Source organism: Oncorhynchus clarkii, chromosome 1 (assembly GCF_045791955.1).
Source record: "Oncorhynchus clarkii lewisi isolate Uvic-CL-2024 chromosome 1, UVic_Ocla_1.0, whole genome shotgun sequence".
NCBI lineage: Eukaryota > Metazoa > Chordata > Actinopteri > Salmoniformes > Salmonidae > Oncorhynchus > Oncorhynchus clarkii.
Window position 1 is genome coordinate 11864776 of NC_092147.1, and position 23575 is coordinate 11888350.

The 23575-nt window shown below is 43.1% G+C and overlaps 1 pseudogene; it reads left to right on the plus strand.

Annotated features, from left to right (window-relative positions):
• The first annotated feature begins 7588 nt into the window (after window positions 1–7588).
• On the plus strand, window positions 7589–23361 carry LOC139415108 (LIM/homeobox protein Lhx8-like; annotated as a pseudogene).
• Window positions 23362–23575: the final 214 nt, after the last annotated feature.

The following is a 23575-nucleotide window of genomic DNA, read 5'->3' on the forward strand; positions in this document are numbered from 1 at the left end:
CTCAGAATTTGTTTTATAGACCTCCACAAGTCTGGTTCATCATTGGGAGCAATTTCCAAATGCCTGAAGGTACCACGTTCATCTGTACAAACAATAGTACGCAATTATAAACACCATGGGACCACGCAGCCGTGATTCCGCTCAGGAGGGAGACGCCTAGAGATGAACGTACTTTGGTGCGAAAAGTGCAAATCAATCCCAGAACAACAGCAAAGGATATTGTGAAGATGCTGGAGGAAACAGGTACAAAAGTGTCTATATCCACAGTAAAATGAGTCCTATATTGACATAACCTGAAAGGCAGCTAAGCAAGAAAGAAGCCACTGCTCCAAAACCATCATAAAAAAGCCAGACTACGGTTTGCAGCTGCACATGGGGACAAAGATCATACTTTTTGTAGAAATGTCCTCTGGTCTGATGAAACAAAAATAGAACTGGTCGGCCATAATGCCCATTGTTATGTTTGGAGGAAAAAGGGGGAGGCTTGCAAGCCGAAGAACACCATCCCAACTGTGAAGCACGGGGGTGGCAGCATCATGTTGTGGGGGTGCTTGGCTGCAGCAGGGACTGGAGCACTTCACAAAATAGATGGTATCATGAGGGTGGAAAATTATGTGGACATATTGAAACAACATCTCAAGACATCAGTCAGGAAGTTAAAGTTTGATCGCAGATGGGTCTTCCAAATGGACAATGACCCCAAGCAAACTTCCAAAGTTGAAGCAAAATGGCTTAAGGGCAACAAAGTCAAGGTATTGGAGGTATTGGAGTGGCCATCACAAAGCGATGACCTCAATCCTATAGAAAATGTGTTGGCAGAACTGAAAAAGCGTGTGTGAGCAAGGAGGATTACAAACCTGACTCAGTTACACCAGCTCTGTCAGGAGGAATGGGCCAACATTCACCCAACTTATTATGGGAAGCTTGTGGAAGGCTACCCGAAATGTTTGACCCAAGTTAAGCAATTTAAAGGCAATGCTACCAAATACTAATTGAGTTTATGTAAACTTCTGACCCACTGGGAATGTGATGAAAGAAATACAAGCTGAAATAAATAATTATCTCTACTATTATTCTGACATTTCACATTCTTAAAATAAAGTGGTGATCCTAACTGACCTAAGACAGGAATTGTGAAAAACTGAGTTTAAATGTATTTGGCTAAGGTGTATGTAAACTTCCAACTTCAACTGTATATTGGCACATTGTTACGAAGACTAGTTGATATGTAATCGACTATCTGGGCTGTTCCCGGACCCTGTATAGGGACTTGTACAATACTTAAATATGGCTATTGAACTTGTCTTTAATCTAACATATCATACTGAGACATGGTATCAGAAGTGGCTCAAAAACCACACATGTTATTTTTGTAGCTAAGTACAGAATAGGCTCAGTTACGTTCCATATGCGAACAAACGTCTACTGTTAACATTAGCCACACCACTGATCAACTCGTTGTTAGCTGTCTAGCTAGCATCACTACCTACCTCGATGGCTGAAGGAAAACATTACTGTCCATTACTATGGCAGCAAACATACCACCACCAAAACCTATGGTTCTCACAGGGGACTGGAATACTAACTGGGAAAACTGGGATGAATTCGAGGACTATGCGCTGGCGACCGGTCTACATGAGAAACCCAACGAGGTCCAAGCGGCAACTCTGAGGAGCTTAATGGGCAGCAAATGCAGGCACATCTACAGGCACAATCTCCCCCTCACAGCAAGACAACAGGTTGATGCAGAGGCCATACTGGATGTATTGGAGAATTACTTCAAACCCGCCAGGAACATCATTTACAAGCTGTTCGTTTTTGGAAGCTGCAAAAGCAAAAGGGTGAGTGAGGGCAAGCTTCGTTGTGTTGATGATGTTACTCAGTGTTCAGAACAGTGAAAGTGACATTTACATGCATGAATCCATTGAGGCTGTACACTCAAAAGCGAAGAAATGGTTTGTGACACTACGATTACACAACAAGCAACAACAATGTCAACTGGATTCCGGTGCTACGTAATGAGCTACAAAGACAAAAATCAATCTGGCACCTGAGACACATCTCGTGCCCAGCAATACTAGACTAAAGCTGTACTCAGGAAAGCTAATGAGCTCTGTGGGAATCTTTGAAACCGAATGTATTATTAGGGGACCCAAACACAAGCTGGAGTTTGAGATTGGTTTTCACAGTCAACATCCTTTCCTCTCAGGCTCTACATGCGAAGGCCTGGGACTGATCCAGTTCACCATACCAAATGACCTGTACATTGTGGAGCATGTCCAGCATGGACCCCTGTCCAGTAGTGGACAGTAGAGACAGTAGTGGAAAAGGTGGAAAGCTTTAAGTTCCTCGGCGTACACATCACGGATAAACTGAAATGGTCCACCCACACAGACAGCGTGGTGAAGGAGGAGGCTGAAGGCATTTGGCTTGTCACCAAAAACACTCAAACTTTTACAGATGCACAATTGAGATCGTCCTGTCGGGATGTATCACCGCCTGGTACGGCAACTGCTCTGCCCACAAACATAAGGCTCTCCAGAGGGTAGTGAGGTCTGCACAACGCATCACCGGGGGCAAACTACCTGCCCTCCAGGACACCTACACAACCTGATGTCAAAGGAAAGCCAAAAATATAATCAAGGACAACAACCACCCGAGCCACTGCCTTTTCACACCGCTATCATCCAGAAGGCGAGGTCAGTACAGGTGCATCAAAGCTGAAACTGAGAAACAGCTTCTATCTCAAGGCCATCAGACTGTTAAACAGCCATCACTAACATTGAGTGGCTGCTGCCAACATACAGGCTCAAATCTCTAGCCACTTTAATAATTAAAAATTGGATGTAATAAATGTATCACTAGCCACTTAAACAATGCCACTTTATATAATGTTCACATACCCTACATTACTCATCTCATATGTATATACTGTACTCTATACCATCTACTGCATCTTGCCTATGCCGTTAGGCCATCGTCCATCTATATGTACATATTCTTATTCATTCCTTTACACTTGTGTGTATAAGGTAGATGTTGTGAAATTGTTAGATTATATAACTGCACGGTCGGAACTAGAAGAACAAGCATTTCGCACCACTCGCATTAACATCTGCTAACCCCGCGTATGTGACCAATAAAATTTGATTTGATCTTGATTTGTCCAAAGAAATCAGCAAATATGATGATGTATTCAATCGGTCCGTTGACTCAGTACCTGGGGAGGTACATTTTGATTTGAATGAAAGCTTCACTCCAGTCCAGTATGCTCCTCGCAATGTGCCCATTGCAATGAAAGTGGCTGTGAAGGCCAAGCTGGGCAAGTACTATATGAGACCGATGGCCACATGTTATACTCACAGACATCATTCAAAGAGTTTTAGAAACTTTAGTGTCCAGGCATCCTGCACTGACGGAATGAGGTCAATATCCTTCCAGGATAGGTCGATTAGAAAGGCCTGCTCACTTAAGTGTTTTAGGGAGCATTTGACAGTGATGAGGGGTGGTCATTTGACCGCAGACCCATTACGGATGCAGGCAATGAGGCAGTAATCACTGAGATCCTGGTTGAAGACAGCAGAGGTGTATGCTGCCATCACCATGCTTCACTGTAGGGATGGCATTGGCCAGGCGATGAGCGGTGTCTAGTTTCCTTCAGACGTGACACTTGGCATTCAGGCCATAGAATTCAATCTTGGTTTCATCAGACCAGAGAATCTTGTTTCTGAAAGTCATTTAGGTGCCTTTTGGCAAACAGGAGAGGCTTCCGAATGGCCACTCTACCATAAAGGCCTGATTGGTGGAGTCCTGCTTAGATGGTTGTCCTTCTGGAAGGTTTTCCCATCTCCACATAGGAACTCTGACCAAGGCCCCTCTCCCTGGTTGCTCAGTTTGGCCAGCTCTAGGAAGAGTATTGGTGGTTCCTAACTTCTTCCATTTAAGAGTGATTGAGGCCACTGTGTTTTTGGGGACCTTCAATCCTGCAAACATTTTTTGGTAATCTTCCCCAGATCTGTGCCTCGACACAATGCTGTCTAAGAGGTCTACGGATCATGGCTTGGTTTTAATTTAAACAAATAATTTCTTCCATTTTAGAATAAGGCTGTAACATAACAAAACGTGGAAAAAGTGAAGATGTCTGAATACTTTCCTTATGCGCTGCAGTTTAGATGGATATGTTGATGATTAGTATTCTGATTTAGGCTCAAGAGCTCAGAAAGAAATCCTGGTCAATCATTTTTTCCCTGAGCTGCAGCATATGATATGATGGTAATAACAACATGGCTATACACCACTCAGCAATGTTAAACACTGAATTAGTTCATATTTTGAGAGCATATAAGAGTGTATTGACAGAGTCAACGCACTGTCAAATTCAAGTGAACTGTCAAATTGAAGTGCAATGGAGAAAAAATATTTGCATGTGGTTTATTGTAAAAGTCCTTACTAACAGCAACTCACCAACAAACCAATTAAGTGAACAACATCATTGTTAATTAAATTAATTAATGAATAATAATTTTATGATGAAAGTAAATGATCACTCTGTCCATAAAGGAATGCAAAATCACATCGTGAAAAAAACAAGGACGTACACTATGGTAGTAGAATGGCCTTACTGAAGAGCTCAGTGACTTTTTAAGGTGGCACTGTCATAGGATGCCACCTGTCATGATGTTGCCCTCTTTGGGTACAGCAAGCCCATCCCCCTCTCCCTGCCTCCCCCTGCCTCCTTCAACTAGGCTGCTGTGGTCAGAGAGAGGACGTAAATTCCTGAGAAGACCTGCCTCATGGCCACACAGTATAAGAGAGAGTACATTTTCATAGAGAACAAAGGAATTTCTTCCACCTCACAGAACTTGAGGTCCGAACAAATTTCATGTTCCAGAGAAAGTATAAAAGATCGGTGAAGAATCCAGCTATGAACTGGTCCGTTTGTTACAACTTGGGGAAGCTCATGGGAGATGGTGTGGCCACATTACCATAACGCTGTTTATATAATAGCCTCAGATATGAAGTTTACATCTAATTGTTGTATAAGATGAATGAGTGAGTATGATACTGTTTGTAAAATTGTGTAATATGATTTTGGACTGTTTAATGAAGAAAAATACAATTCCCTTTTGATTTGAACTAAATCAGAGGACCGCCCCTGAGCCCAGTTAGGGTCAGGCATCCTGGGACATCCCTTTCTGCAATTCCGAATAAAACCCAACTTTGAGAAATTATCACCAGACCATGTTTTTCTCCATTAGGAGAGGACGAAGGTTGTAGACCATTGCTGAATCTGTTAACCATACCACGTGGATAAACTCTTAGACTATCGATACCGACAGAATAAGAACAAGTCTTTGAAATTAATTACTTGTCTGCAGCTAGGAATTCAGCATCATTGAACGTGAAGAATGAAGGAATGTCACTCTGAACAATCCACACTAACCACAACCGAGAGAGAGGGAGAAAGACTGACAATTCTACAAAAGAAACACATTTTTCACCAGCGATCAAGATGACACACTGAGCGTAAATATATATATTGATTGCAATTGTTCCCGAATGAGTGAGCGTTCATGTGTAAAGGATGAGCATTTCAATTGTTATAATTATTAACTCTGTAGTGACTTCTGAGTTGACCCTCACTTCCCCTTTTGTCTAACAAGCCGCCATGCTGGTTTAGCCCACTAGGGCACATTCTCCTATCATTTCTTGTAACCATATTTACTGTTTGTTTATGCATTTCTGTGAATTACTTAGTTAGTAATAAATAAATGATTCAAGACAATTGATGTATGGATGACTCATAGTGAAGACTGGGTTCGTGCAGATAACCAACAATTTATGACGTTTGGAATGAGACTAACGTGAGATAAAGTAAATAATTAATTAATCAGAAGACTATTGATCAGATATGAAAATATCTGAAAGGTTATATTGGGAAATTATAATCTTGTAATCTGAATATTTTTCCTTTGTGCACCGACTTCCTAGTTAATTACAGTTACATGATTAATCAGTTGATCGCGTAATACTAATTACAGAGAATCTTTGATAAAAACTATAAGTCTTCAATTTAATGATAGTAAAGACAGGACACACCTTTCCAGCAAGTCAGTTCGTCAAATTTCTCACCTGCTATAGTTGCACCAATCAACTGTAAGGAATGTTGTTGTGAAGTGGAAACATCTAGGAGCAACAACGGCTCAGCCGTGAAGTGGTAGGCCACACAAGCTCACAGAACGTGACCGCCGAGTGTTGAAGCGCGTAAAGATCATCTGTGATCAGTTGCAACACTCACTACCGAGTTTCAAACTGCCTCTGGAAGCAGTGTCAGCACAAGAACTGTTCGTTGTTAGCTTCCTAAATGGGTTTCCATGGCCGAGCAGCCGCACACAAGCCTAAGATCACCATGTACACTGCCAAGCATTGGCTGGAATGGTGTAAAGTTTTCCGCCATTTAGCTCTGGAGCAGTGGAAATGCGTTCTAGACGATTCTGTGCTTCCAACTTTGTGGCAACAGTTCGGGGAAGGCCCTTTACTGTTTCAGGATGACAATGCCCTGTGCACAAAGCGAGGTCCATAGAGAAATGGTTTTGGAATGATATGTTCCACGAGCAGGTGTCCACAAACTTTTGATCATGTAGTATATTCTGCCATACAGCTGGATAGGTCATAGTTGAACATGAAACATTTGTTTCACCGAAGGTTATATATGCCAATGACTTAAAACGGGAAGATGAACCTTCCAACTTCCGAATAAAAGAACAATAATCTGCAGAATGCTTTAGTGGTCAGTTTGAGAGGAACATGTTTTTATGGGGAAATGTTTCATTGCATTTTTGATTGCATCACCATGTGATGGTAGCCTAAGCTATACGCAGAATTTGATTGTAGAATGACAATATTGACTATACGAAAAACCCTTCAACAATCCTAGCAAGCTTTGTGCAGAATTACTATTCCAATATCTTGTGAGATTTTGTCACGAAACATTTGTTAAAAACATGAGATACAGGCTCGAACAAAATGTGATATTTTGGTGCGTCTTTTTAGTAAAAAAAATCTTATATTTAGATACTACACAGCCAGCTTTTTGCCTACCAATGGCAAAATACAGTCATCTTAATTTGAATAAATGTTGTATTGTCAAATGCCCGTGCTATAAAATAAAATACGCCTATTGACTGGTCTGCACTTATGGTCAAAATGTTCTGTGACATTTCCCATTTATTTTTTTAAATGGAAAGGGATTTAATTTAAAGAAACATTTCGGAATTCATTTAAATGCCTTAACAAATATCAAATACTCAAAAACAATTACAGGCCTTTGACTATAGGTGAATATGTCAGGGAGGAGCGTCCAAAGCACACAGGAAAATACGAATTATGTTCCGCCCTCAAGAAAACTAAATCTTCTGGTTTGGTATATAGCCTTCAGACAGAAGTAACTAGGAGTTGGAGACAAACGGAATTATCTTATCACACTCGTTAAACATCTCTTAAAAGGGATAGGCTATTGAGCGTTTTCAACTGTCAAGAAGTTACTATTTGGGGTTGCTTTTCGCATTTACTCACAGTCATAATTGAGATGCACTGGAAAAGTGAAAATAAACTGGAATGTTACAATGTTGTTGATGAGAATGAAAACGGATCTATGTTGATGTCTAAAAATGGGGTAAGTTCCACTTTTTTATAGGTCTACTTCAAAGAGAGATGAAGTGTGTCAAAGATTATTCTGCTTTCACCCGAACAAGCATTGTGCCATCATTTCAGGGCAGCCGGCAAAGCTATAGGTTTATTATTAAACGTATATAGCTGTAGGGTTATTATGAAACATATATAGCTACAGGTTTTTTATGAAACAGATATAGGTTTATTAGGAAACAGATATAGGTTTATTAGGAAACAGATATAGGTTTATTAGGAAACATATATAGCTGTAGGGTTATTAGTAAAAATATATAGCTATAGGTTTATTAGGAAACCTATATAGCTGTAGGGTTTTTATGAAACATCTATAGATATAGGTTTATTACGAAACACATATACCTATAGGTTTATTATGAAAAAAGGGGCAAAATTTGAATTGCTTAAAATTACTTGACCAATTATGCCAATCAATATTATATTGGCAGACTTATATAGCAGCAAGTTCAGTGTTTTCACTTCCTAAATATTCAGCAATTAAGACTCAAATAGTTAATACGACCTCTTCACCTTTAGCTTGCCCTGGGCAAACGTTTGTGTTCTGATTGACATACTGGTTTTGATTGACATGCGAAATGTATGTTAGGGAGTCAACCATTGTGCTTAGCAGTTCAGAACCCCCAAATGCAAATATCAAGAGCATACTGCACATTGGATAACTATTACCTCAAGTGTCGCCTGTTTTTGTAACTAATGACAATTCTTCCCTTTTTAAATGTCATTTTGGTAATCGCTGGGGTTGTCATGGTGAAAGGTAAAGAGGATGGTAGTTATGGGATATAGCTTTGAAGGTTTCTGAAGCGGCTGAGTGTAAGTTTGACAGACCAAAAAACCCTGTTCCTCCCATGCCATGTATAGCTTGTCGTCATATGTGAAGATTGCAGAAGCGACGCAGAGGTTATCAGCAGGTGCAGTGAGGGCAGGAGAGAAATGAATGGTAACATTTCATAATATAATCTAATGAATAATTAGAAAACTAACCAAATATAATATTTCTTAGAAATTCACCATTAAGGCTACTCACATGAGATAATTATTTTTTACATTATATGGAGATATTTGTTTGTTTTGTTTTAACCGCATGTGCCTGTCAACAACTCTAAAATAGGCCTTTTGCTAAAAGGTTTTAATTGGAATGAACCGGATAACCTGAGATGTCTCATTTCCGCACAACTATATTGGCACAAATGCGTAATGTGCGCCAAAGTTTTCGTTGCGCACATGTAGGCTATAAAGGCTAAAGAATTCGGCACACATGCATCCTAACCGCGGTATATTGTTCTATTCAGGGAACACCAGTTGAAGTATCGGCTCATCCTCCCCGTCGCTGCGAGAGATGGTATATCCGCCTCTGTCGGGTAGAACTGTTTGTGCAAGTTGCAGTGAGGAAATTGTGGATAAATACTTGCTGAAGGTAAAATATGTGGTTTCATCTTGTCGCAACATTTCAAATTTCGTTGCGGTGCTCATTTCGTGCATATCTTGTGCTTTTTCTATACGATTTTAGTAGACTAACTGTACAACAATGTGTTTTTGCGTTTGCATTACTACTAAATAATGTCCGAATATTATTATGTTATTTCATTATCATGTTTTTTTCACAGGTTAACGATTTGTGCTGGCATGTGCGTTGTCTCTCCTGTCGCATGTGTCAAACATCGCTTTGCAGTCATACAAGTTGTTACATCAAAGACAAAGAGGTCTTCTGCAAATTGGACTACTTTAGGTATTTCAGATTTTTTTGCATATTAAATCAAATCAAAAGTGATTTTTAAATAACATTTTTGCCATTTATGTATATCGCCTACATGTGCACATCCTTCAGTATTTATCCTGTGTAATATTTATTTGTAACACGTAATTCCAATATTCAACCGCCATCTAACCAACAGGGCAGTTATTTACCTGACTTTTAAAACCTGTATTTATTGCAGAAGGTATGGAACATGGTGCGCGTGCTGCGGCCGAAATATATACTCTACCGACTGGGTCCGCCGGGCGAAGGGCAACGTATACCACCTGGCGTGTTTCGCCTGTTTCTCCTGTAAGAGGCAGTTGTCCACGGGGGAAGAGTTTGCCCTGGTGGAGGAGAAGGTGCTGTGTCGTGTACATTACGACTGTATGCTGGACAACCTGAAATGTGCCCTGGAAAAAGGTGAGCATTTTGCAGTGGAGTGACACAAATTCACAACTTCTGCTGATATAGGGAGCTGAATGATGATAGACAAATCTATAAACTCATCATAATCTGCAGCAATATTGATAAATTAAAAACCTAAACGAATTATGATTTATTATCAACATAGGTCAAGTGGAGCCTAAATAAGTAACACAATAGATATTGTTGAAGGTGTTTCTTAACTGTATAATATTTGCACCTGGTCCTGAATTAATCAATGCTTCGTGTGATGTCTGGAGAACTACTGCGCCAGAAGCGACTAAAATGTTAACTCTGCTTATTGGCTTATGTTTGTTAAAATGTTCTGGAAACCACTGAGAAAAAAAAAACAATACAATGAATCAATTGTTCAACATCTTTGATTAATATCTTTGATTCATATTTTCTGGTCAAAGTGATCATAGGAGATACAGTGCCTTCAGAAAGTATTCATGCCCCTTGACTTATTCCACATTTTGTTGTGTTACAGCCTGAATTCTAAATGGATTGAATATATGTTTTTTCTCACCCATCTGAACATAATACATCATAATGACAAAGTGAAAACATAGTGTTTGCAAATTTAGTGAAAATGAAATAAAGAAATATCTTATTTACATACACTACCTGTCCAAAGTTTTAGAACACCTACTCATTCAAGGGTTTTTCTTTATTTTTACTATTTCTACACTGTAAAATAATAGTGAGGACATTAAAACTCTGAAATAACACATACGGAATCATGTAGTAACCAAAAAGTGTTAAACAAATATAAATATATTTTATATTTGAGATTCTTCAAATAACCACTCTTTCCCTTGATGACAGCTTTGCACACTATTGCCATTCTCTCAACCAGCTTTATGAGGTAGTCACCTGGAATGCATTTCAATCATTACATGAATATCAGTCAATACGGAACATTTCAAGAACTTTCTTCAAGTGCAGTCGCAAAAACCATCAAGTGCTATGATGAAACTGGCTCTCATGATGACCGCCACAGGAATGGAAGACCCAGAGTTACCTCTGCTGCAGAGGATAAGTTCGTTAGAGTTACCAACCTTCAAAGTTCACGTAACAGACACATCTAAACATCAACTGTTCAGAGGAGACTGCAAGAATCAGGCCTTCATGGTCGAATGGCTGTAAATAAACCACAACTAAAGGACACCATTAATAAGAAGAGACTTGCTTGGGCCAAGAAACACGAGCAATGGACATGAGACAGGTGGAAATGTGTCCTTTGGTTTGGAGTCCAAATTGGAGATTTTTGGTTCCCACTGTATATCGAATCAAATCAAAGTTTATTTGTCACGTGCCCCGAATACAACAGGTATTACAGTGAAATGCTTAATGTGTGAAAGTTAAATATTTCTAAAGAATATTTTTGAATTCCCCTCGCCACCGTTTCAGAACTCCTCGCCATAACAGGTTTTAATTACAGCCTCTAACCAACAGAGCAGTAAATAAAAGGTATTAGGTGAAAAATAGATAAGTAAAGAATTTGGGTCAAACGTTTCGGGTAGCCTTCCACAAGCTTCCCACAATAAGTTGGGTGAAATTTGGCCCATTCCTCCTGACAGAGCTGGTGTAACCGAGTCAGGTTTGTAGGCCTCATTGCTCGCACACGCTTTTTCAGTTCAGCCTACAAATTTTCTGTAGGTTTGAGGTCAGAGCTTTGTGATGGCCACTCCAATACCTTGACTTTGTTGTCCTGAAGCCATTTTGCCACAACTTTGGAAGTATGCTTGAGGTCATTGTCCATTTGGAAGACCCATTTGCGACCAAGCTTTAACTTCCTAACTGATGTCTTGAGATATTGCTTTAATATATCCACATAATTTTCCACCCTCATGATGCCATCTATTTTGTAAAGTGCACCAGTCCCTCCTGCAGCAAAGCACCCCCACAACATGATGCTGCCACCCCCGTGCTTCACGGTTGGGATGGTGTTCTTTGGCTTGCAAGCCTCCCCCTTTTTCCTCCAAACATAACAATGGTCATTATGGCCAAACAGTTCTATATTTGTTTCATCAGACCAGAGGACATTTCTCCAAAAACTATGATCTTTGTCCCCATGTGCATTTGCAAACCGTCGTCTGGCTTTTTTATGGCGATTTTGGAGCAGTGGCTTCTTCCTTGCTGAGCGGCCTTTCAGGCTATGTCGATATAGGACTCGTTTTACTGTGGTTATAGACACTTTTGTACCTGTTTCCTCCAGCATCTTCACAAGGTCCTTTGCTGTTGTTCTGGGATTGATTTGCATTTTTCAGACCAAAGTACATTCATCTCTAGGAGACAGAACGTGTCTCCTTCCTGAACGGCATGATGGTTGCGTGGTCCCATGGAGTTTATACTTGCGTACTATAGTTTGTACAGATGAACGTGGTACCTTCAGGCGTTTGGATATTGCTCCCAGGGATGAACCAGACTTTTTTTTCTGAAGTCTTTGCTGATTTATTTGAGATTTTCCCATGATGTCAAGCAAAAAGGCCCTGAGTTTGAAGGTAGGCCCTTGAAATTGTAACGATGTTCGTCTATAGGAGGAGAAGAAGCGGACCAAAGCGCAGCGTGGTGGTTACTCATGTTCTTTAATTAATGGAAACTGAACGATACATGAAATAACTTAACTCTACAAAACAACAAACGGAACGTGAAAACCTATACAGCCTATCCTGTGAAAACAAACACAGTGACAGGAACAATCACCCACAAACAAACAGTGAAACCCAGGCTACCTAAGTATGATTCTCAATCAGAGACAACTAATGACACCTGCCTCTGATTGAGAACCATACTAGGCCGAAAACATAGACCTGCCCCAAAACATAGAAAAACAAACATAGACTGCCCACCCAACTCACGCCCTGACCATACTAAATAAATACAAAAACAAAGGAAATAGACGTCAGAACGTGACAGTACCCCCCCCCAAAGGTGCGGACTCCGGCCGCAAAACCTTGACCTATAGGGGAGGGTCTGGGTGGGCGTCTGTCCGCGGTGGCGGCTCTGGCGCGGGACGCGGACCCCACTTCACCATTGTCTCAGTCCGCCTTATTGTCCGCCTCCGTGGCTTACTCACCATGCCCACCCCTCTCAATGACCCCACTGGACAGAGGGGCTGCTTGGGACAGAGGGGCAGCTCGGGACAGAGGTGAAGCAGCTGCTCGGGACAGAGGGACAGCTGCTCGGGACAGAGGGACAGCTGCTCGGGACAGAGGGACAGCTGCTCGGGACAGAGGGACAGCTGCTCGGGACAGAGGGGCAGCTGCTCCGGGCGGAGGGGCTCTAGCGGCCCCTGGCTGACTGGCGGCACTGGCGGCCCCTGGCTGACTGGCGGCACTGGCGGCCCCTGGCTGACGGGCGGCACTGGCGGCCCCTGGCTGACGGGCGGCACTGGCGGCCCCTGGCTGACTGGCGGCACTGGCGGCCCCTGGCTGACTGGCGGCACTGGCGGCCCCTGGCTGACTGGCGGCACTGGCGGCCCCTGGCTGACTGGCGGCACTGGCGGCCCCTGGCTGACTGGCGGCACTGGCGGCCCCTGGCTGACGGGCGGCACTGGCGGCCCCTGGCTGACGGGCGGCACTGGCGGCTCCTGGCTGACGGGCGGCATTGGCGGCTCCTGGCAGACGGGCGGCACTGGCGGCACTGGGCAGACGGGCGGCGCTGGCGGCGCTGGGCAGACGGGCGGCGCTGGCGGCGCTGGGCAGACGGGCGGCGCTGGCGGCGTTGGGCAGACGGGCGGCACTGGCGGCGCTGGGCAGACGGGCGGCGCTGGCGGCGTTGGGCAGACGGGCGGCGCTGGCGCCGGGCAGACGGGAGGCTCCGGCAGAGGCGCCGGACAGGCGGGAGGCTCCGGCAGAGGCGCCGGACAGGCGGGAGGCTCCGGCAGAGGCGCCGGACAGGCGGGAGGCTCCGGCAGAGGCGCCGGACAGGCGGGAGGCTCCGGCAGAGGCGCCGGACAGGCGGGAGGCTCCGGCAGAGGCGCCGGACAGGCGGGAGGCTCCGGCAGAGGCGCCGGACAGGCAGGAGGCTCCGGCAGAGGCGCCGGACAGGCGGGAGGCTCCGGCAGCGCTGGAGAGGAGGAAGGCTCTGGTAGCGCCAGAGAGGCGGGAGACTCCGGCAGCGCTGGAGAGGAGGAAGGCTCTGGACGGATGGGCCGGAGAGACAGCCTGGTACGGGGAGCTGCCACCGGAGGGCTGGGGTGTGGAGGTGGTGACGGATAGACCGGGCCGTGCAGGCGCACTGGAGCTCTTGAGCACCGAGCCTGCCCAACCTTACCCGGTTGAATGGTCCCGGTCGCCCTGCCAGTGCGGCGAGGTGGAATAGCCCGCACTGGGCTATGCAGGCGAACCGGGGACACCGTGCGCAAGGCTGGTGCCATGTAAGCCGGCCCAAGGAGACGCACTGGAGACCAGATGCGTAGAGCCGGCTTCATGGCACTTGGCTCGATGCCCACTCTAGCCCGGCCGATACGCGGAGCTGGAATGTACCGCACCGGGCTGTGCACCCGCACTGGGGACACCGTGCGCTCCACAGCATAACACGGTGCCTGCCCGGTCTCTCTAGCCCCCCGGTAACCACAGGAAGTTGGCTCAGGTCTCCTACCTGGCGTAGCCATACTCCCTGTTAGCCCCCCCCCAAGAAATTTTTGGGGCTGACTCCCGGGCTTCCATCCACGACGCCGCGCTGCCTCCTCATACCAGCGCCTCTCCGCTTTCGCCGCCTCCCGTTCTTCCTTGGGGCGGCGATACTCTCCTGGCTGAGCCCAAGGTCCTTTACCGTCTAGTTCGTCCTCCCATGTCCAATCCTCCTCGCGCTGCTCCTGCTGCTGCTTTCTCCTTTGCCCATTACCACACCGCTTGGTCCTGTTGTGGTGGGTGATTCTGTAACGATGTTCGTCTATAGGAGGAGAAGAAGCGGACCAAAGCGCAGCGTGGTGGTTACTCATGTTCTTTAATTAATGGAAACTGAACGATACATGAAATAACTTAACTCTACAAAACAACAAACGGAACGTGAAAACCTATACAGCCTATCCTGTGAAAACAAACACAGTGACAGGAACAATCACCCACAAACAAACAGTGAAACCCAGGCTACCTAAGTATGATTCTCAATCAGAGACAACTAATGACACCTGCCTCTGATTGAGAACCATACTAGGCCGAAAACATAGACCTGCCCCAAAACATAGAAAAACAAACATAGACTGCCCACCCAACTCACGCCCTGACCATACTAAATAAATACAAAAACAAAGGAAATAGAGGTCAGAACGTGACAGAAATACATTCACATACACCTCCAATTGACTCTAATGATGTCAATTAGCCAATCAGAAGCTTCTAAAGCCATGACATAATTTTCTGGAATTTTCCAAGCTGTTTAAAGGCACAATCAATTTAGTGTGTGTAAACTTCTGACCCACTGGAATTGTGATACACTGAGTTATAAGTGAAATAATCTGTCTGTAAACAATTGTTGGAAAAATGACTTGTGTCATACACAAAGTAGATGTCCTAACCGACTTGCCAAAACTATAGTTTGTTAACAAGAAATTTGTGGAGTGGTTGAAAAAACGAGTTTTAATGACTCCAACCAAAGTGTATGTAAACACCTGACTTCAACTGTATGTTAAAAAATATATATATTTTCCTTTATTATTTTCCTCTAACCCTACCCCTACCTATTTGCCATATATTTTTAACTATGCTGATTCACAAAAGTTCTGAAGTTATATATATTTTACGGACACAGAAAATCTGACATTAGACATCTTGTTTTAAGTCCCACCCTTGAGCTACCCTCAACCCCTCCCATTTATCTCTACACCATCCAGTTTTGATTTCTATTTGCAATTTATTTTTCAACTGTGCTGTGATGTTTCACAAAAGTTCTGAACCTTTCTATTGTCATAGTTTCTACAGATTGTAAATTAAAGATAACATTTTTTGCTAAAAGTATTATTATATTAGTAATTGATTGACTATGACTTTTCAAATCACCCAGCAGTGCTATTTACAGAGTTAGCTCCAAGTAAACGTTGCAATTCTTCAGCAATTCCTGAACCTGCAACCAAAAACAAGCTACTATAAATATGGACAGTACCAATACAAATTACATATGATTCTGTCTCTTCGCAGCTAAATATGCAGAGTTGGATGGTTGTATCACCCTGCAGTGACATTCTATTGGTTGCAACAATTTTGTATAATATTTACTATTGAAAAATTATACATTTTGAATCCGGCGTCATTTTGTGTATCAGTTCCCAAACCATGTGCCATGAAATCGGTACATCAAAAATCTAACTATTTTGCAATCTATATGGCACAGCTGACAAATTCCATTATTTTCCCCCATTCCACTTGCCTCTTCCGTTTTTGAGGTAATGCTGCAATTAGTTGGTTGTAATTTTGGGTAGAGCAGACATTTCCATATGTTTTTGTTAGCTGCATGTGTGACAACTCCACCATATTTATGATATAAATTTCAAAGACTATACTTGTTTTTATAAGGACAACCTGTGTATCACTAAAGACTTAATTCGGAGGTACTTTAATATTTAATCATTTCTGCCCTCCCAATTCATATAGATGATATAAATATGCACATTTAATTTTGTCAGGCTTGCCATATTTTTTGCTTATATAATTTAAAAAACAAGCCACTGGGCCATATGCAAATAGGTAAACTGGGATATGACTAAAGAGTTAATCAGGGTGATTTTTCCACAAACAGACTATTTTTATTTCCATGGTAGTGAGATTGATTTATTTTGGGACATGAATACCGAGTATGTCTACATCGTCGTCAGACCATTTTATTTGTCAACTACACAGTAATGTAAAAGTTGAATTTTGTAGTGATCCAACACGTAATAAAGGTTGTACATTTATCATAATTTGGTTGTAATCTAGAGAGGTTTGAAAAATGATCTAGATCCTCAGGCTGTGGAGGGATCCAAATTGTGGATTAAAAGAAAACATGAATCACCAGCGTCCAATGACACCTTTTTTTTAAGCCCTGAATTTCTAGCCCCTTGATATTATTGTTGGATCTGATTTTAATAGCTAACATTTAGATGACCTTAATAAATACAGTGCATTGGGAAAGTATTCAGACCCCTTGACTTTTCCCACATTTTGTTACGTTACAGCGTTATTCTAAAATTGATTAAATACATATCATCAATCTACACACAATGCCCCATAATGACAAAGCAAAAACAGGTGTCACGCCCTGGTCTTAGTATTTTGTGTTTTCTTTATTATTTTGGTCAGGCCAGGGTGTGACATGGGTTTATTTATGTGGTGTGTTTTGTCTTGGGGTTTTCATAGGTATTGGGATTGTGGCTTAGTGGGGTTCTCTAGCAAAGTCTATGGCTGTCTGGAGTGGTTCTCAATCAGAGGCAGGTGTTTATCGTTGTCTCTGATTGGGAACCATATTTAGGCCGCCATATTCTTTGAGTGTTTCGTGGGTGATTGTTCCTGTCTCTGTGTTTGTTGTCACCAGATAGGCTGTATAGGTTCTCACGTTATGTTTATTGTTTTTGTATTGATCGTGTTTCGTCTTCATTAAACATGTATCAAAATTACCACGCTGCGTTTTGGTCCGACTCTCTTTCACCCGAAGAAAACCGTAACAACAGGTTTTTAGCTAATAAAAAACAGTACGTACATAAGTATTCAGACCCTTTGCTATGAGACTCAACATTGAACTCAGGTGCATCCTGTTTCCATTGATCATCCTTGAGATGTTTCTACAACTTGGAGTCCACCTGTGGTCAATTCAATTGATTGGACATGATTTGGAAAGGCACACACCAGTCTATATAAGATACCACAGGTGACGGTGCATGTCAGAGCAAAAACCAAGCCATGAGGTCGAAGGAATTGTCCATAGAGCTCCTAGACAGGATTGTGTTGAGGCACAGATCTGGGGAAGGGTACCAAAACATTTCTGCAGCATTGAAGGTCCTCAAGAACACAGGGGGCTCCATCATTATTAAAAGGAAGAAGTTTGGAACCACCAAGAGTCTTCCTAGAGCTGGCCGCCCAGCCAAACTGAGCAATCGGGGGAGAGGGGCCTTGTCCAGCGAGGTGACCAAGAACCCGATGGTCACTCTGACACAGCTCCAGAGTTCCTCTGTGGAGATGGGAGAACCTTCCAGAAGGAAGCATTCCACCAATCAGGCCTGATGGTAGAGTGGCCAGATGAAAGCCACTCCTCAGTAAAAGGCACATGACATTCCGCTTGGAGTTTGCCAAAAGGCACCTAAAGGACTTTCAGACCATGAGAAACAAGATTCTCTGGTCTGATGAAACCAAGATTGAACTCTTTGGCCTGAATGCCAAGCGTCACGTCTGGAGGAAACCTGGCACCATCCCTACGGTGAAACATGGCGGTGGCTGCATCATGCTGTAGGGATGTTTTTCAGCAGCAGGGACTGGGTGACTAGTTAGGATCGAGAGACCTGACAATAGCTGTGCAGCGACGCTCCCCATCCAACCTGACAGAGCTTGAGAGGATCTGCAGAGAAGTATGGGAGAAGCTCCCCAAATACAGGTTTGCCAAGCTTGTAGCGTCATACCCAAATAGACTTGAGGCTGTAATCGCTGCCAAAGGTGCTTCAACAAAGTACTGAGTAAAAATTCGGAATACTTTTTTAATTTGTAACACATTTGCAAACATTTCTAAAAGCCTGTTTTTGCTTCGCATTATGGTGTAATGGTTGTAGATTTACGAGGACATTTAAAAAAAGAACTAGGCTGTAACGTAACAAAATGTGAAAAAGTCAAGGGGTCTGAATTCTTTCCGAATGCACTGTAAATCTGCCGATGGTAGACAACCTTGTTCTAATGCTCTTGACAGTTTAATACCTTCTGAGAAGAAGCCATTATTTAGTATTTTACACCCAGGGTTACTATACATAACTTTAACCCATTTTATAAGAGATTCTCCAAAATTGAAATATTCCAGGCAAGTCAGCTATGAGTACCAGGCCTGGTTTCCCAGATTGTTCATAATGTTCTATTGTTTCCAGTACTTGTCGTATATTATCTCCAATGTATCGTCCATATAGAAAACCTGTCTGATTAGGATGAATAATATCCGACAATACCTTTTTTATGCTATGCATTTTAATATAATATTTGCATCACAACACTGTAAGGGCCTGTTTCAGTAATAATGAAATCAGACCTTCTTGTTGTGTATCTGTTAATCTACCATTTTTATAGGAGTGGTTAAAACATGCTAACGGTCATCTGAGCACATCGAAATGTTTTTGGTATTGCAGTATTACTTTAGTGTCTTGTTGCAAACAGAATACATGTTTTGGAACATTTTTATTCTACTGTATACTGGCTTCCTTCTTTTCCCTCTGTCAATTAAGTTAGTTTTGTGGAGTAACTACAATGTTGTTGATCCATCCTCAGTTAGTCTTGTGGAGTAACTACAATGTTGTTGATCCATCCTCAGTTTTCTCCTATCACAGCCATTACACTCTAACTGTTTTAAAGTCACCATTGGTTTCATGCTGACATCCCATGAGCAGTTTCCTTCCTCTCCGGCTAATGAGTGAGGAAGGACGCCTGCATCTTTGTATTGACTGGGTGTATTGGTAACCCATCCAAATTGTAATTAATAACTCAAATGGATATTAAATGTTTGCTTTCTACCTATATGTGCCCTTCTTTGCGTGGCATTGGAAAATCTCCCTGGTCTTTGTGGTTGAATAATAATAAATAATAATAATTTAAAAAAACACATAATTCCACTTTGACATTACAGGTTATTGTGTGTAGGCCAGTGACAAAACATCTACATTTAATCCATTTTAAATTCAGACAGTAACACAACAAGATGTGTTAAAGTCAAGGGGTGTTTATACTTTCTGAAGGCACTATGAATACTTTTACTATACTGTAAAATGCATAAACCTTTAGACAAAGCCCCTTGACATTTGATAATAATTCAATTATGTAAATTGATACAAAAGAATACAGCCTATTGTCTTTGATATGGAACAAAAGTAACTTCCCATTTCACAGATGAGAAGCCATTCAATGCACATAGATGTCATAATAATCCCACTGGGCACACACTGCTTGAATCAATGTTGTTTCCACGTCATTTCAGTGAAATTATGTTGAACCAACGTGAATTGACGTCTGTGCCTAGTATGATGTCTACGGCTGTCTACGGCTTGCATGTCGAGTAGCATGATTATGAGCTCATTAATTAAGAAGAGCAATCATCTCATTTCAGAAAGTGGTATGAACCTAGAGGGGACGATGCCAACAGAACAGCAAGTGAATCAGCCCAGGCCGTCGAAGAGAGCGCGCACCAGCTTCACCGCTGACCAATTACAGGTGAGTATCAATAATCCACCAAACGTACCTGGGAGACCATCCCCAGGTCAATAGCATTGCGATAAAGCTGAATACCAAGGTTCCTAGTTTGGTTCAATATGAATTAATGCCACAGGTTTGTTCATTTTTTAATCCTTCCTGGGAGTTTAAATCCAGCCCCTGCAGATGTCACCAAGCCTTGTCAATTATGTCTGACTGTTCCCAGCCAAGGGGTTCAGGGCAAGTGATTAACATATGTCTGACCTCATGTGATTGACCTGTGATTGAGCTCAGTGACTTTATGACCCCTCCAGGTGATGCAGGCCCAGTTTTCCCAGGACAACAACCCGAATGCCCAGACACTGCAGAAGCTGGCAGAGCAGACAGGCCTGAGTAGGAGAGTCATACAGGTTAGATCAGAGATGGTCTTTTGGTGACCCGTGGTTTTGTTGTTGTTGTAATGTGTAGAATTGCAGCAAACTTGTCTTTAAAACTGCAACATTTTCTTTACGCCCCATGGCAAAATGTGTAGAATTGCAGGAAATTAACTCTCAAACTTCAATTTTCTCTTTCTGCTGTCAAGAGGAGCAAAACATTTTTACTTACATGGGTAAGCAGATCCGAGAACCACTGTGGCCCCAACCCCCATCAAAGTTACCCATCCCTGGGTTAGATATTCATACACAGTTTTAGTCAACGCATGCCTCACAAACAGGATAGGATATGACTGCATTTCCGCAGTACATTTGTAATCTTTTTGAGGATTTGTTGTGATGAAAATAATTGAAAAGAAAAAAAAGGGAAACTGTTAAAACACCCCCTTGGTTTTCTGACATTTCCTGTAAAACAGCAGTCTGGGATTGGTACATCTGCTCACCAAAACAAGTTATTAGGTGACCACTTCGTTGCTGTTTGAATCCGATTGGCTCTTTAATAAACACACATTAATTAAGTGTGTCACTATTGAATGCTGGTACTAAAAACATGGCACTTTCTACATCCTATCCAGGTTTGGTTCCAGAACTGCAGAGCACGCCATAAGAAGCATGTGAGCCCCAACCACTCCTCAGCCATGCCGTTGTCCTCCCTGCAGCCCGGCTGCCACTCCCAGCCCACCCCAGCCCCAGAAGAGCGGCAGTACACAGCCTACAGTACCCCAGAGGGATCCATGCTCGCTGCTCTGCACTCCTACATAGATGGTAAGTGGATAGAAAGGATGCATCCCAAATGGTGTGCACTACCTTTAGGGGCTATGGGCCCTGGTCAAAAACAGTGCACTGTAAAGTAAATAGGGAGCCATTTGGGACGCACATAGGCTGTACCAGAGACATATAGAGACAGAACACACCAGTAAGACGGCCCACTGGGCGGGAGGGGGTCAAAAAAGACAATCACTTAGCTGTGGTCAATTTGCAGTTTACAAATGATTGTAATTATGATCCAACCCCCCCAACCGTCCGCTCCGACTAAAAATCATCCCACGGCTGAATCTAGTTGCCTACCCCTGGTTCAGAGTTATAGGAACAGCCATCTCTTGTGGACAGATTGCGTAACAAAAATGGTATTGTAACGTCTGTATGTCAAAAGACTGTGGGATGCAATGACTAATGAGCAACAGTGCTTTGGTTTTCCGTCACTGGTTATTTGGACACATCAAGATTGGGTGAAGGTGGTGCTTAAGGGGAGTTGGGTGAGAGGGGGGGGGGGGCAGAGCCCTAGGTAATGCTCTATAAGACCAAAGCCCTGTGTAGTTTTCTATAAGACCAGAGTCCTGTGTTTTCTATAAGACCAGAGTCCTGTGTTTTCTATAAGACCAGAGTCCTGTGTTTTCTATAAGACCAGGTCCTGTGTTTTCTATAAGACCAGAGTCCTGTGTTTTCTATAAGACCAGAGTCCTGTGTTTTCTATAAGACCAGAGCCCTGTGTTTCCTATAAGACCAGAGCCCTGTGTTTCCTATAAGACCAGAGCCCTGTGTTTCCTATAAGACCAGAGCCCTGTGTTTCCTATAAGACCAGAGCCCTGTGTTTCCTATAAGACCAGAGCCCTGTGTTTCCTATACGACCAGAGCCCTGTGTTTCCTATAAGACCAGAGCCCTGTGTTTCCTATAAGACCAGAGCCCTGTGTAGTGTCCTATAAGACCAGAGCCCTGTGTGTCCTATAAGACCAGAGCCCTGTGTTTCGTATAAGACCAGAGCCCTGTGTTTCCTATAAGACCAGAGCCCTGTGTAGTGTCCGACCAGAGCCCTGTGTTTCCTATAAGACCAGAGCCCTGTGTTTCCTATAAGACCAGAGCCCTGTGTAAGACCAGAGCCCTGTGTTTCCTATAAGACCAGAGCCCTGTGTAAGACCAGAGCCCTGTGTTTCCTATAAGACCAGAGCCCTGTGTAGCCCTGTGTAAGACCAGAGCCCTATAAGACCAGAGCCCTGTGTAGTGTCCTATAAGACCAGAGCCCTGTGTCCTATAAGACCAGAGCCCTGTGTAGTGTCCTAAAAGACCAGAGCCCTGTGTAGTGTCCTATAAGACCAGAGCCCTGTGTTTCCTATAAGACCAGAGCCCTGTGTAGTGTCCTATAAGACCAGAGCCCTGTGTTTCCTATAAGACCAGAGCCCTGTGTAGTGTCCTATAAGACCAGAGCCCTGTGTTTCCTATAAGACCAGAGCCCTGTGTAGTGTCCTATAAGACCAGAGCCCTGTGTCGTGTCCTATAAGACCAGAGCCCTGTGTAGTGTCCTATAAGACCAGAGCCCTGTGTCGTGTCCTATAAGACCAGAGCCCTGTGTTTCCTATAAGACCAGAGCCCTGTGTCGTGTCCTATAAGACCAGAGCCCTGTGTTTCCTATAAGACCAGAGCCCTGTGTAGTGTCCTATAAGACCAGAGCCCTGTGTAGTGTCCTATAACATTATTATAACGTTATTATTTGAGCATTTCATTCTAATCCCCTCTCTCTCTCTCTCTCTCTCTCTCTACTGTCAGGGATGTATGCCATGGCAAAGCCCTGGTTACTTGTCTCATCTAATCAACTCTCTTTCTGATCTCTCTCTCTCCTTCTCTACAGTGCACTCTCCTCAGTCTAAGCTATTCCAGCCCCTGTTGTCCCTCCACACCATGACCTCCCAGCCTGTGACACACGCCTGAGCCACACACGCACACACACACAATGTCCTCAGTTTATCAGGTTTAATTAATTGCAACATTACTAAGTTAAACTAAGGTCCATATTGTTATCTTGTGGATGTGCGTGTTTCTCTGGCCCCGTGCACACTTAAGTTACACAACGCATTTGGCACAATGGTTGTGATACAACAAAGAGATTTTCAAAAATGTTATAAAATATCATTACACAAGCATT